The sequence below is a fragment of the Acomys minous genome (assembly GCF_964271855.1).
Source record: "Acomys minous genome assembly, chromosome: 20".
Taxonomy (NCBI): domain Eukaryota; kingdom Metazoa; phylum Chordata; class Mammalia; order Rodentia; family Muridae; genus Acomys; species Acomys minous.
Window position 1 is genome coordinate 18,755,951 of NC_140502.1, and position 15,459 is coordinate 18,771,409.

Sequence of the window (15,459 nt, forward strand, 5' to 3'; positions counted from 1 at the left end):
CAAGTTGTTGCCCCTATCATCTTTTTGTTTGTTTGGTTGGTTGTTTGGTTGGTTGGTTGGTTGGTTTTTCCAGACAGTGTTTCTCCTTGTAGCCCTGGCTGTCCTGGACCTTGCTTGTAGACCAGCCTAGCATCAAACTCACAGTGATCTGCCTGTCTCTGCCTCAAGAATGCTGAAAGTAAAGGTGTGTGCGAGCCACCACCAGGTAATGCGAGCATGTTTTTTAAGTGAACATTGTTTAATGCTGAAAGCAGTAACTAGGGATAGAAGAATATGCCAGTTCAGTAGGGGCACACATGAAAACCTACATCCAACTCAGCACGTGGTGGGGACAAGTGAACGTATTCTCTCTAAGAGCAGATTGACACAAGGATGCTGCCATGGCCACTTCTTTTCAGTCATCCCTTAGGAATCCTAGACAGAAATATTAGGCAACTTAAAGAAATGAAAGGCAGCCAGTTGGTAAGTAGTAAAATATGTTTATATATGACATGAAATTATTTTTAGACAATCTTAAAGATTCCACAGAAGTTTCTGGAAACTCTTGGGCATATACACCCACCTGAGTCGTACTTCAGTAAACTTCTATTGACCACAATTAGAAGCCCTGTTTTGTTACGTGCATAGAGACAGAAGTAGATGAAGTTACACAGTGATGGGTTTAAAAATGACTTGAGAGTGCACAGTGTTGATGGCCACACGACAATGTGACTGTGCTTCATGCCACTTAATCACCCACTTTGAAAGGACCAAAGTGGGAAATCCCATACATGTCTCAAAATTTGTTAACAGGAAAAAGAATTTTGTACAACTTCACATTGTGAAAGCCACTGCCTGAATAAGCAGAGTTCAGTCATGCCTCTGTGATCAATTTTATCCCTGTGCATCAAACAAACTCTGCACAAAAACCATTTAGGTTCAAGTTATGTCCACTGGAAAAGATGGACAGTACCTTCCCATGCCACCCTCACTCACCTCACATGGATGACTGGTATGAATGACTTACATGAATCAGTTATTCACAGAATATGCTTAGGCGTATAAAAGTGTGCTTATCTCCTTGAAAACATTGCACCATGTTAACAGGGGACTCAGAACACCTATAAGTTTGGAGCTCCTGAAATGAGTTTTCATAGATTCTGAGGGTTGGCTATATGTTTGGTCCACAACCTAAGTTATTAATGCCTTTTCAAGTCTCTTTAATATATTGATGTATTTCTCCCCCTTTGGAAACTCAGTCTCTATGTCCTGGCTGGTTGTTGTACATGATTATCCCAGCATTACAGGTGTAACTCGACATGCTGCCTGTACCTAACAGGTACCTAACAATTTTAACCATGTAACTTTTTCCAATTTTTGTATCTAATTGACAAAGAATTGTCCCCAATCTGCTGTAGGATGCGAGGAGGGATCACTCATTTATAACAGTCAGGCTGAGTGGGAAACTGGTCTTCAAACTGACTGGGTTGGAGACCTCACACCGATACTCTCAAGCATCCTCCATCCTCACAGGATCTATGGTGAGCTGGCACTTTGTCGGAGACAGCGTCATCTTCTCTGTAAGCAGAATCTGGTTATTGAAGAACCACTGCATGGAGATTCCAGTGTCGGATGAGAGACAAGTGAGGACCACAGAGCTCTGGACTCTGACTATGGTGCCGGTGGCCTGAATAATGGGCTGTGTCACAGGCTCTGAGAAAAAACATAGGAGGGCACTAAATGACAGTCATCCTTCAGAGAGTTCAACCAGACCCTGTGTAGTCAACAGACACCTCAAAGAGCCTCCAGGGTAGAGACATTGGGACTGTGACAACAGACAAATTTATTATTTGGACCTGCCACCCATGGCCTGTTGACTCTGATTTTGACACAGAGTATGATGTGCCTCAGTTTCCCTGTAATTGGACATGTGGTACATAATCATTGCTGTGTCCATGAGTTACACTTAGATATGAGCCAAACTTTGGAATGGCAGCAGCTGCTCAAATAAGCAGCATCTGTTACCATTTACCTGCAGAAGAGAGTTCCTTGGACTGGACCCATGAAGACAGTGAGCTTCCTGGAGTACTGTCTCCTCTGTCCCTCTCCTTGAGAACATGTCCTTCCTATAAGTCATCTAAGCCCATCAGATCAGTTGGCGTATGACGTGTTACCTCTTCACTGAGCCTGAAGAAAAAGAGATACCCAGCTGACCCATGCAACTGCAGCTGTCAGGGCAGTGCACAGCTGCTCCCACACTCTATGTGACTTGGACAGTCAATAAAGCCCTGTTCCCTGTCAGCCCTAACAAGAAGTCCGATTCTAGATCTGAGGAGATGCTCACTGGGGACAACTAGAGTTGAGTCTGGGACAGAGACCTGGACCCATGGCTTCCTGATATTCACTTCATAATAATAAAACCATGGTTCTCTCATCTAGTCCCTGCCAGACTTCTGTAGATGCTTTATCAGGGCCATGTTTGTGGTGAGAGCCCCCAAGAGTCTGAGGCTAACTGGTTCCCTAGGGCTGGGTTACCCAACACACAACCTCCTCTACAGATGGAGTCGGGTGAGGGATTCGTATCTATTTCAGTATTTCTACTCATTGTGAGTCCTGCAATGAGTGCTCAAACTCCAGTGTAGAGACACAAAGCAGAAGAGAGGCAGGCATAGTCCACACTTGACAGTCCTGTGTATATAAAGGGAAATCAACCCCACCAGCACCCAGATGACACAGAGAATCACTTACTGTATATGTGGAGCTGCACGTGTGTCTCCTGAGTTTCAAAATGCATGTTTAAGGTTCGTAGGGTGTAGAATGCAGTGTCTTCCTCCTTGACATTGTGTAGTAGCAGTGACCCATTGGGGTACACTGTCTCTCTCCAACTGTGTGCAGGCCCCAGCATACTTCTATTCGTGGTTATTACACTCCATGAAATTTCATGTTTGTAGAGAATGGCTACCCCTTTGTGCCAGAAAAAGGAACAAAGTTTCTCTGGCATATTATGAACAAGTAGGAGAGCATTACTCCCTTCAACAATGTTGAGGGGTACCGGTTCAATAATGAGCTGGCCAGCAGCTGAAGGGTGAATGCAGGCTGAAAGGGCGGATAGAAGGGAAAACACATAGATTTTGTCAATATTGAGACTTTTATCATTGGTGAAAAGATGGGCCCTGGGTCCTGAAAGCCTAGATCCATCAGTCAGAGGAGGTGGTTGGGAGTGTCTGTCCACTCAGAGGAAGTAAGCAAATAACGTTTTGATGCAGCTTATCATATCACTTCCTCTATGTTGAAATCTTTCCTCATGTTGTTTCTGCCCTCAGTGTCCTCACTAGGAAAATGGGGGGGATAGGTGACTTCCCTGACCTCTAATTCCTCTATCGAGCCCCAGGCTTCTCCTTTTATTCTCTTAAATATTCTCCTTTCCTTGTTCCAACCAGCCCCTGACTTCACTTCAATGAGGGATTTATTCTCTGTCTTCCAGTCCACTAGAGCTAGGGTCTTGTTATGATAAACTATTTTGATGTTTCTGGGTGGTCCAGAGCTTGGACGGGCACAGATACTTAGGGGTGGTGAGCAGGCATGGTGGCACACACTTTTAATCCCAGCACTCAGCAGGCAGAGGCAGGTAGGTCTCTGTGAGTTCAAAGCCATCATGGACAGCCAGGGCTACAAGGAGAAACCCTGTCTCAAAAAAAACCCAAAAGTAAAAAACGCTGGGTGGTGAATGAAAGTCCCTGGGCCTTGCAAGTCCAGGTGTTAATGAAATTCTCATATTTGGAGGTATTGACATTGCTTAAAACTCCAGACAACATTAACTTATTCACTTCTGCAGAGGGTGGGGGATATGGTTGGGTATGGGTATATGAGTTTGTGGAGGTGTAGGCAATGCTGTGTGATGCGTGGGTGCTTGTAACAGCACCTAGATGGAGGTCTGAGAACAACTTAAGGGAGCTTTCCCTATCCTTCCTCCTGGCTCTGAGCTCCCCTCTTCCTCCCCCACCCGTCTGGCAGTGTTGTCTTCGGAGAGTCATCAGGAGCCACTACCAGAAGCTGTACCCTTTAAAAGGAAATACACAATGGTGCCCCATGGCCCCTGCTGCCTGTTCTGCCCTCCCTCTGTGGAGAACAGCATTTGATCCATTCCTATCCCAAGCTCTTCTGTCTTCCTCCCTCTGAGCTCAGCCTCCTCCCAGGTAGGAGCCCTTCCCAGGGTAATGCTTTCTGTTGCGAAGGATGGTGTTCTAGGTACATCTCTGTCCCTTCCACATATATTTCTGCCTGGTGTCCTATTTGCTAGATTAGATAGATAGATAGATAGATAGATAGATAGATAGATAGATAGAATAGGTAAGTAGGAGAGAGAGAGAGAGAGAGAGAGAGAGAGAGAGAGAGAGAGAGAGAGAGAGAGAGAGATGTTTCACTCCTCTGCACCACAAAAAAACAACAAGGCTGATGGCCATTTCTGTGCCATAGGAAAACAACAGCTCACCTGAGGGCTGCCCTCTCTATGTTCTCCTAACATGTCCTTTATAACACAGAATCCTACCTGAGGACCTAGTCTGCCCTGAACTCTCAAGGATGTGAGAAGGTAGAATTTACTCCTTGCAGGAAGTTGACATGGCTGGAAAGATACTGGCCAAGAGAAGCAATGGCAAAGGGAAAGAGCTGTCCTCACCGAAGTGCCCAGTCAGAGTGTACTCTAATGAAGCCCAGGAGCTTCCTGAGTCCAGGACTTGTGCATGCAGATGTGAAACCAGAAGTGATCTGAGTCCTGAAGAGAGGACACTGACTCTAACTGCCTAGGGAGACTTTCAAGGGGACCTTCCATCTTCCTGTGCTTGCTGAGTCATGCATTGGGTCTGCCCATGCCCTTCCTGGAATATGGATGACATGTGTCTAGATTTCCCCATGGGAGGTACCAGGAGAGAGGTGTGACTTCACAGGATCCTCTGGCAGGGTAGTGCTGCTTAGAATCCCAGGAGCAGCCAGTAGGTCTGAGAAGTTTGGGCCAGAGACCTCAGGTTTGTAGGGATGGGAGTGGAAGCCAGGCTACAGTTAATCTCCTAGCTCCTGGAAATAATTTTCTGGGTGGTGAGTGTGTGTCCTTCTATAGCCACCTAGTGATTAGCAGGAGAACTGCACCTCGGGTCCGGATCAGCACTTCTGTTACTAGCTGCCTGTAGAAGAGAATTCCAGAGCTGAACTCCAGAGAACAATCACTTGAAAGGAGGACTTGTTCCTTTTTTCCCACCTCTTGAGGAACCTGACCTTTCTGTGGGGTCTCATGAGTCCTTCGGGACAGTTAGTTAATGGCCTGGGCACCTGTCCAGCTATTCTCCCTGATGAGTCACTGGAGGAGATGATCAGAGAACCAACCCTAACCATGGCTCTCATGGCAGTTCTCTGGCTAGTTCCACAAGCCAACAAAGCCTTGTCTCATATCAGTTCTAATAGGATGGCAAGACCAAGCAGTGAGATAAAGCTTCTAATGTCATCTGGAGCCCATCCAGGCATAGAAATTTGCTCTCTGTGAGGACCCCAGGGATTCCTCAACTAGGGCCTGCCTAACTCCCAGAGACTTTCTCAGGTCCATGGGCACAGTGAGGGACCCAAGTATGTGGGCTGACTATGACATCCCTGGGCTGGATTTACCCTAGGACAGGTAAAGAGGTCCTGATCTAATGCTGTTGGTCTACCCCATGTGTGTCCTGTAGTAAGTGCCCTATCCCCAATGTGGAGACATGGTTCAGATGGAGAGAGAGAGAGAGAGAGAGAGAGAGAGAGAGAGAGAGAGAGAGAGAGAGAGAGAGAGAGAGAGCGCACAGGCACAATCCAAACCTCACAGTTCAGTGTATAAAGGAGGATGCAACATACTCATATGATGGAAGCCACTTAATTATATGAAGTCGTGCATGTGTTGTTGCAATTTTGAACTCTCTGTTTAAGTTACTAATGTGTAGAATCTTGCCTTCCCTCACTGGCCTATCCTGGACAATTTTTTTTTCTGAGTCACTCCATCATAGTTGGGAACAGCACTCTCCAGAATATAGTGGCCAATGTGATTGACTTTGAGTAGAGAACAATTTGGCTTTTTTGCACATCCCTTTACCATTTCCTGTTCACTGAGAAGTCCCTGCTGCTGAATCTTTGTCCCCACCTCTGTGTCAACTCCACTCAGGGGCAAGCAGACACCTTGAATTCCTTCAGACTCTTGTCCTCCCTGGAGACTCCAGTCAGGGCCTAAGCTCCACCCTGCCACACAATGTCAGGGAAGTCTATTTTCACTTAGGGTACCAGTCCTTGCCCATAATGCTCCTTGTGTGGATGAACAATGGGGCCTCCATGGTCTCTGGTGCATGTGCCATATTCTCACATTCTGCTTCAGTGTCTCTGTGGTCCTGCCTCCTTCTGAGCTGAGTCTGCACTGAGGCAGAAGCCACTCCCAGAGTCACATGGATGTGGGTGGGGTGCTTGTCTCCCTCTCCTTCTCTTTATGTTTCAGTCTTCAGACTACACAGTGAGAAACAGGCTGAAAAGCACCCCTGTGAGCCAGAATCCAACAGCTCTCCCCATGGATGATCTCTGCTTCATCATGGCCTTGACTCTGTCACCACCAAAGAAGGGGACCCAGTGCTCCTTATGCATCCTTGGTGACACAGAAACTCCATTGGACACCTAGTTATTCCCATGTCCTCAATTCTGGAAAGGCAGAATTTGTGCATAGCTGAAAGGTGACAGAGATGTCTGTGAGGGCTGGAAAGGGACCAGCTGGGTGAAACCAGGGATAGGACACTCATCTATTATCACTAGTGTTACCATTCAGAGTCTGACCAGGACAAATATTCAGGATCAATTAGTTGTATCAGGAGATCCATGTTCTGCGTGTGCAACAGAGGGTCACCTCAGCGCTGGAGAGGAGTGAGCTCACTCTACAGTGAAGGATTTCAGTGACAAACCTGAGTTCCAGCCTCCTGTGTTGGCTGAGATGTTGCTCAGTTGTGCCCACATCCACCCTGACATTTTAGGGATGCCTCAGTCCTTTGATTGGCAATTGCCCTGTTCATCACTCTCTCCCCAACTCAAGATGCTAGAGGGGAGAATTGGGACAGGGTCCCCTAGTACTCTCCTGGGCTACAGCAAACAGCCAGTAGGCCAAACTGTCCTTGTGGGAGGGACCTCCAGATCTGTTGGGACAGAAATGGAAACGATTCTCCTCATCTTCTCCAGGAAACAGCTTCTCAGTGTTTGACTGTAAGATAATACTGTCCCCTGGTGATTAATAGGATGACTGGTGCATATGTCTGGAAGCTGTCAAGATGAGCAGAGCCTGCTACTATTTGCCTACAGCTGGGCCTCAGAGGACAAGTACTTGCCAGGAGGACCTATGTCCATTGTTCCTCCCTTTGGGTACCCTGAACTTGTGAGGTCTCATAAGCTGATGTGGACAGTTGGCTCATAGCCTGATGACCTGCTCAGCTCTGCTGTTCATGCCGAGTATCAGGAGGTTCCTAGGTGACCTTGCTTAGCTGAGGCTCTCAAAACAGTGCACTGGTTGGTTTCCCATGAAATACGGATGGCCAAAATCCATTGATCCCTATCAGCTGCTATAGTAAGACACCAGCCCTGGCAAAATACGTTTCAGGAACACTTGTAGTCCAAGCTAGAACAGAGGGCTGGAGCCAGGACTTCCTGCTGCTCACTTCTCTGAGTGGACATAAAATCGGCCTGTTGCCAACAGTGTCTTTCTCATACCATGTTCATGGTGAGAACATCAAGAGACTGGACTGAGTCCAATGTTCCTTGACTAAGAGCCCCTTTCTTATTATATATATAATCTATGAAAGGAGAATCAGAAAAGGAGTCTAATCTATGTCACCTTTTTCCACCTGTGTGTCCAGTACTAAGTGCTCAAACACCAACATGGAGACACAGTACAGAGGAAAAGAGGTCACATGCCAAGTGTGACAGTCCTGTGTATCTAAGCCCCACCCAGCACTGACTGATTACACACAATCACTTACCATCCACCAGGAGTTGCACATGCATCACCTCCTCTTTCAGATCTCTGTCCAGCATTTGTAGGGTATAGAATCCAGCATCCTTCCCAGTAACATTGTGGATCAGCAAGGACCCATTGCTGTAAACAGTCTCTCTGCCACTGTGTGCAGTTCCATCCACACTTGCCTTCTTGGCTATTACATACAGAGAACCCTCTTCATTCTTGAACACGCCTACCCCCTTGTACCAGAAAAGAGCTTGAATCTTCTCTGGGAGGTTGTGAACAAGTAGAAGAACACTTCCTCCTTTAGCAACATTGAGAAGCACTAATTCAATGGTGGGCTGAGCAGAGGTGGGAGGGCGTCCACACGTCAAAGGGGAAGCTAGAAGGAAAGATAAAGATCCATCTTAGAACTTTTGTATTTGGTTAAGCTGGAGCCCTGTGTCCTGAAATGTGTTCATTCCTCAGCCAAGCTGTGTGAGTGAGTGTCTCCTTGCCTTATTTTATGGAGGTCAGCAAATTAGCTCCATAAACTCAGTGTCCCTGCACTTGGCGTTGTATGTACATGGAGCTCTGACTTGGGTATCACTATAGCTCTAGCTCAGTGCCCTCATTCCCCCATTCACACTCTGCGTAGATTGATATTGGGTGATTCCTCCACTACTTCCCTCCCTACGAGAACTGAAACTTCACTCTCTAACTCTTTTTGTTGTTGTTCTGTTCCTCTTGTAGTTTCTGTCAACACCTGACTTCACCTTTTATGTTCATTTTCTTCAAGCCCTCTACGGCTACATTATTGTGAGAACCGAGTTCTGTATCCATTTTTTAACTGTTGTCCTTAAAAATTCAGGCATTCTACTGGGCATTAAGGAGACCAAAAGGAAGAAAACCATACTGTCTTGCAGAACTTTCAATTACCGGAATGGGATTTTACCAGGCCACAGCTTTACCTTCAATTCCAGAGGTGGCAGCCATTAGGTACTACCAAGACAGGGGCCACCATGGACCACCAGAAGCCTGCAGCCATCACAGGCTCCCAGATCTACCTGCAATCCCAGAGGCCTACTGCCATCAGGTTCTCCAGGCCTGCCAACACCAGTGAAAACCAGGTTGACAAAGACCAGCGTAAGAACACACTCAACAAGATCCAGAGCAATATGTTACCACCAGAACTCAGCTATCCTACTGAAACAAGCCATGAATATCCTAACACAGCAAAAGGTATTTCAGTGATCCATGTACTAGGATCTTGACTGTGGTGCCATTGAGGACAGGGACAGAGTTAGAGACAAGCAGATATAGGTTCTGCTATTATTAATAGAGATGTTTGGGATAAAGAAGCCTAGAGAGTATGACAGGGACTTACAATGGGTAAGCCAAGAATACTGTGGAGGTGATTGAGAGGCTGCATGTCAGGAGCTCCTAACTACTAAGTGCCTCTGTTTCTTTTGTTTCACATGAGGATTATTAATCCCAATTGATTTTGTGTCAGCAATAGTGATCATTTGTTGAAACCTATGTGACCATTTCTGGAATATTCTAAAGTGCCTTATGAGTTATGACATGTGAGATTTTTCTAATACACCACTCTCTAAAAGTGGACTTCCCTAGATGAAAATGGATATCTGAGGAGGATATAACCAGAGTCTCTGGACCATCTGGAGCAACACAATAAAGCCACATATGATGTCAAAATATTGAAGGGGAAATACTGGTCTCTAGAAGGCTATATGATCTGTACTTCAACCTCAGGTAAGTATAGCTATTCTTGGCTGCATACAAATCTGTCCACCACAAGTATGCCTGGTATCCACAGAATCCAGAAAGGGGCATTGAATCTCCCCAACCTCAAGTTAAATAATGTGGTGAACTGTTTTGTGTGTGCTGGGAATTGAACTTGGGCCTTCTACAAGAGCACACAGTACTCCTAATCATTGAACCATCTCACCAGTCCTCCTGGGTAGATGTTTTTAGAGGACGATTTGACTGGTAAAGGGAAAGAGCAAGAATTTGCTGGAACTATGGAAAGAAGGGACATGTGAGTTTGGCATATCTGCACTTGGAATTTAGGACACTAACTTTCTCCATACGAGACCATTGTTTCTAATACCCAGGATTAATGACAATGCATGCAGTAATACCTGTTCAAAATTATACACTCGCAAAAAAAGAGAGGAAGACAGCAAATTTGTTTGAAATAACTGACTCACTGAGCAGAGAGTTCCTGTGATAGATACAGGATCTACTGAAGGAGGAGGACAAAAGAAAGGACTGTCCCTTACTCTCCATGGGTAGTGACATCAGCACACCAGAGGACACACGATTTTCTCTCTACTACATGGCAATTGGATTCTTAGAATTCTGTAGAAATGTTCCATACTAAGGTGGCTTACTTCTGTAGTCAAATCTAACTGTCTGTTTGTTCTCACTTCCTGGACCAGATGTCGTGACAAGCTGCTGATCACCAAGATTAACATCAGCTTCTCTCCATTCCCGACGCTTGAGAAGGCCTCCAGGGTGGAGACACTGATTACCTGACTGCAGACAGACAGCTTGTTCTTCTTCACATCTGCTGTCTGTGGTGGACTGATGAGCCTCATGTCATCACTGTTTTGGCTGTATCTCAGTTCCCCAATGATACTACACAGCTGTGGGTGTGAGGAAAGTTGATTTTTAGCTGGTCTGTCAGTACCAAACCAGGAGGCAGTGGGAATATCACAGCACCAAGCCCTAGTCAGGTGGCTACAGAGGCACCTGAAAACAGCAGGCAGCTCACTCTCTCAGATCAACACTACTGTAGACAGAGATAAGCAGCAGAAGCTTAAGGCAACTATGCAAGCTCTAGTGGTGCCCATGGAAATTCTGTGGTGACTCCCTGGACAGAGGTCAAATACTGGAGTCTGAAATGAATTCTTCATGGAGAAAGGAGGTCCTCCTTTCCACAGTTCTACAGCTCAGTGTAAACGTCCTGTCTGAGATATCTGTAAGTTAAATAGATGGTGCTCACAGCAATATTTCATGAGGAACAAGGACTTAAGCACCTCCAGCAGTACAGAAGGGTTTTGAGAATGAATGTGTCTCATTAGCTGAGAGTTAGGACACTGACAACCTTATATTCATAGGGGGAAAAATAACTGGTGGCGAGATTACACCTGGGGGTTGTGTCATGTGCTCCTCAGTAAGTCATGGAAACAAGGGAGCTTGACCATACTCCTTCTGTTCTCAGGAGGAGATTTTAAATCTCAAATTTTAGATTGCCAAGGTCAATCATCTGAAGACATGAATCCAACAGACAAGTATAAGCAACAGAATACAAAGCAAGGAAGAGATAATCTCAGGAGCTGAAGATACAATAGAAGAAACTGATACATCTCTCAAAGAAAATAGTAAAACAGAAAATTCTGTGACACAAACCATCCAAGAAATCAAGGACACCATGAGAAGACACAACCTCAGGATTTTAGGAGTAGAAGAAAAGGAAGGTGCAATGTTCCAAGGACCAGAAAATATTTTCAAGGAAATCATAGAGGAAAGTTTTCACAATCTAAAGAAAGAGATACCCTGGAACAAATAGTAGGCCTAGAGAATACCAAATAGGGTAGACCAGAATAGAAATTCCTCCTGCCACATAATAATCAAAATACTAAATCTGCAGAGCAAGGAAAGATATTAAAGGCATCATTGGAAAAGGCTAAGTAGCATATAAAGACAGACCCATCAGGATTACACCTGACTTCTCAACAGAGACAATGAAAGCCAGAAGTGCCTGGGCTGAGATCATCCAGACACCAAAAGATCACAGATGCCAACCCAGACTACTATATACAGCAAAACTTTCAGTCACCATAGATGGGGAAAACAAGATTTTCCATGACAAGACCATATTTAAACAATATTTAAACACAAATCCAGCTCTACAGAAGACAGTAGAAGGAAAATTTCACCACAACGAGGTCAACCACACCCAAGAAAATGCAGTTTATACATAAAGTCACAACAGCAAAACCAAAACAGACACTGCCACACACAATCACCACCAACTCCACAATCAAGAGTTCCAATCACTTTTGGTCACAAATATCTCTCAGCATGAATTACCTCAATTCCCAAGTAAAAAGACAAGGTTAGCAAAATGGATATGAAAACAAAGATCCATCATTCTGTTGCATTCAAGAAACACATCTCAGCAACAAAGATAGATGTTACCTAAGAGAAACGGGATGGAAAAAGTTTACAAGCAAACAGCCCAAGGAAGCAAGTGTGGGTAGTCATTTTAATATCTGATAAAGTAGACTTTCAATTAAAATTGATCAAGAAAGATGGAAAAAGACACTTTGCTCCCATCAAAGGAAAAATCCACCAAAAGGACATTACTATCCCGAATATCTATGCCCAAAATGCTAGGCTACCCACATTCATAAAAGAAATAATTTTAAAGTATAAATCACACATAGATCACAACATAATAATAGTGGGAGACCTCAACACCTTACTCTCAACAATGGACAGATCTTCAAGGCAGAAACTAAATAGAGAAATAATCAAGCCAATGGAGGCCATGAATCAAATGTACATAAAAGACATCCACAGAACTTTTTACCCAAACAGAAAAGAATTTACCTTCTTATCCACTCCACAAGGGACCATTTACAAAATTGACCATGTAATTGGTCACAAAACAAACCTCATCAGATAAAAAATTGAAATAATCCGCTGTATCTTATCAGACCACCATGGCCTAAAGCTGACCATCAACAACAATAGAATTAACAAAAAGCCTATAGACACATAGAAACTGAACAATGTTTTACTCGATGACAACTGGGTCAGGAATGAGATAAACAATGAAATGAAATAATTCCTAGAATTCAATGAAAATGAATGGACAATATATACAAACTTTTGGGACACATTGAAATAGCTAAGAGGAAAGTTCATAGCATTATGTGCCTTTAAAAATATAGAGACATCATATAGAAACAATTTAATGGAACACCTGAAAACTCTACAAAAAAAGTAGACACACTCAATGGAGTAGGTGGCAGAAAATCATCAAACTCAGGGCTGAAATCAATAAATTAGAAACAAAGAAAACAATGCAAAGAATCAACAAAACCAAGAACTGCTTCTTTGAGAAAATCAACAAGGTAGACAAACCCTTAGCTAAACTAACTAATATGCAAGGAGAGAGTCCACAAATTGAAAAAATCAGAAATTAAATGGGAGAAATAACAACAGATATAGAGGAAATACAAAGAATCATTAGGTTTTACATCAAAAACCCATACACCACAAAATTTGAAAATCCAAATGATATGGACAATTTCCTTGATAAATTTCAGTTACCAAAGTTGAATCAAGATCAGCCAAACCAATTAAATATTCTTATATCCCCTAGGGTAATAGACACAGTTATCAAAATTCTCCCATCAGCAACAACAAAAAAAGCCCAGGGCCAGATGGATTCAGCACAGAATTCTCCCAGACCTTCAAAGAAGAACTAATAGCAATAGTCCTCAAACTATTTCACAAAATAGAAACAGAAGGAGCACTACCAAACTCATTCTATGAAACCACAGTTAACTTAATACCTAAGCCACACAAAGACCCAACAAAGAAAGAGAATTTCAGAAAAATTCCCTAATTAACATAGATGCATAAATAATCAATAAAATTCTGACAAACCAAATCCAAGATCACATCAAAATTCTCATCCATTATGACAATGTAGGCTTCATCCCAGGCTTGCAGCAGTGGGTCAATATAGGGAAATCCACCATGTAATCAAGCATATAAACGAAGTGAAGGAAAAAACCACATGAATCTTTCTTTAGATGCTGAAAAACATTCGACATGATCCAATACCCTTTAATGTTAAATGTCTGAGAGTGATCTTATATACAAGTCACATACCTAAACATAGTAAAGGTAATATACAGATATACAGCAAGCCTATAGCCAACATCAAATAAATGGAGAGACACTTAAACCAATCCCACTGAAATCAGGATACATGATAATACTGTCCCTTCTTCATTTCTTTTTAACATCATGCTGGAAGTCCTACCTGGAGCAATGAGACAGCTAAAGGAGATCAATGTGATACAAATAGAAAGGAAGAAGTTAAACTTTCAGTATTTCACATAATATGATGTATACATCAGTGACCCTCAAAATTATACCAAAGAACTCCTTCAGCTGATAAACAAATTCATCCAAGTGGCAGGATACCAAATTAACACAAAAAGTCAGTAGACCTCCTGTATATAGATGGCAAAAGGGCTAAGAAAGAAATTAGGAAAATCACTCCATTCACAATAGTCTCAAATAATATAAAGTATCTTGGTGAAATATAATCTAGCAAGTGAAATTGATGAAGATCTCAGAAAATGGAAATATATGCCCTTTTCATGGACTGGGATAATCAACATAGTAAAAATGTCCATTCTATGAAGAGCAAATCTACAGAATCAATGCAATACATATAAAATACCATCATAATATTTTACAGAACTGGAAAGATCAATTCTCAACTTCATATGGAAAAAATCTAGGATAGCTAAAATGGTCCTGTACAATAAAAGATCTGACAGAGAAATCTTCATCCCTGATCTCAAGTTGTACTATAGAGCAACTGTAATAATAATAGCATGGCACTGACATAGAAATAGGGCAGTTGACCAATGGAATTAAAGTGAAGACCCAGAAATAAATTCACACATTTATGGTCATTTGATTTTTAACAGGAAAGCCAAAAACATACAATGGAAAAAAGATAGTGTGTTCAACAAATAGTGCAGGTCTAACTGAATGTCTACTTGTACAAAATACAAATAGATCCATATTTATCACCCTGTACAAAACTAAAGTCCAAGTGGATTAAAGACCTCAAGGTAAAACCAGGCACACTGAATTTTTTAGAGGAAAAACTGGAAAAAAGACTAGAACTCACTGGCACAAGAGACAACTTCCTGAAAGAACACCAACAGCTCAGGCTCTAAGATCAAGAATTAATAAATGGGACATCATGACACTGAAAAGCTTCTGTGAGGCAAAACACTGTCAACAGAACAAAGTGACAGCCTTCAGATTGGGAAAAGATCTTTACCAACCCTACATCTGATAAAGGGCTAATATCTAAAATATATAAAGAACTCAAGAATTTAAACACCACCAAACAAAATAATCCAATTTTAAAACGGGGTACAGAACTAAACAGAGAATTCTAATAGAAGAATATCAAATGGCTGAGAAACACTTAAGGAAATGCTCAATATCCCTAGTCACCAAGGAAATGCCCATCAAAATGACTTTGATATTCCACCTTAAACCAATGTGAATGGCAAAGATCAATAACTTTAGTGACAGCACGTGCTTACAAGGATGTTGAGAAAGGGAACACACTTCCACTACTGGAGGGAGTGCAAACTTGTACAACCACTTTGGAAATCAATATGGCACGTTCTCAGAAAATTAGG

General features: G+C 43.0%; 1 pseudogene across 1 annotated transcript; it reads right to left on the minus strand.

The window, feature by feature from the left end:
• Positions 1–1,411: 1,411 nt before the first annotated feature.
• On the minus strand, positions 1,412–8,956 carry LOC311590805 (cell adhesion molecule CEACAM3-like; annotated as a pseudogene). The gene is made up of 4 exons: positions 8,932–8,956; positions 8,004–8,363; positions 2,728–3,075; positions 1,412–1,692 (listed from the first exon to the last, which is right to left on the minus strand). The product of its transcript is annotated as a cell adhesion molecule CEACAM3-like (transcript).
• Positions 8,957–15,459: the final 6,503 nt, after the last annotated feature.